The following is a 1,028-nucleotide window of genomic DNA, read 5'->3' as shown; positions in this document are numbered from 1 at the left end:
CATTCTTTATCAGGTGTTATGAGGGCAACACATAACTCCTTGAAGCTATTTATATTTTCTGAGTCTTCGTCCAGTCTATGCTGAACTTTGTAGACTTCTCTCTAAAATACTTCGACCTCCTCTGGTTTGGGTGGGTGTTCGACAATAATTGGAGGGTCTTAGAAGAGTCGAGATGGGTCAGAAAGAAACTGTTGATTTTCTCTGACCCAACTCTCCCTCCGCTCTAGACTTCTCGTAGCGTCAGATAGTATCCGTATTCTCTCAACAATATGCTGCCTGATGGTCAGCAGCTTTGACTTGTTACATGTGTGATAACGAGTCCGGAGTTCGCGCGCGAACTTTCGAACCTTGGCGGTAAAATTCCTGCCAGATGTGATGTAGTCAATCACACATTGAATGCGGGACGCGTACTGTCTTGCCTAGCCTATATTTACGGCAAGTTGATGCATTCGTCTTCTGGTCTTATGATCAGCCGCTGGTTTTGTTTTACGGTTTGCATCGGCCAAAGCTCTCGCTGCATTATACACACACTAATTGATAGCCCAGAGGTCCGATTCACCGGAAAAATGTCCATGAAGCTCGTCATCCATTTCAGCCAGATCTTTAGGCTTGAGAGAAACCTTGGTGTTGATGTTTCTCCGGGTTGTAAAGCATCGCTCTTCATCTATTGGATGCCTGCCCGCGGTTTGTCTTAGTGTCGCCTCTCTTTCTTTGTTGGCGGCTTGTTCTAGCTGTGGTAGAGTAGGCTTTCCGCTTACATAGCCCCTTTTACGGAGTAGTTCAGTATGGTTCCGCAGACGTTGCTGCGAAAAGTGCGATAGCTCAGGGTGTTTCTCGCACCACAGAGCATGCAGCCGTGCCATGTAACCCCGTTCACGGGCCACAGTCGCATCGTAGCAGTCTAGCAAGTCGTGATTCAGTCGCCGCGTCCACCCAAAGGTCACGAGATCCCGCCGATCCATCGCATTGAATCCATTTTCATTGGCTCCCCCAACTCTAGATTGGTCGGCATTGTTGGCCGACCCATT

This window comes from Belonocnema kinseyi, chromosome 1 (genome assembly GCF_010883055.1).
Source record: "Belonocnema kinseyi isolate 2016_QV_RU_SX_M_011 chromosome 1, B_treatae_v1, whole genome shotgun sequence".
Lineage (NCBI taxonomy): Eukaryota > Metazoa > Arthropoda > Insecta > Hymenoptera > Cynipidae > Belonocnema > Belonocnema kinseyi.
This window is presented reverse-complemented; position numbering follows the sequence as displayed.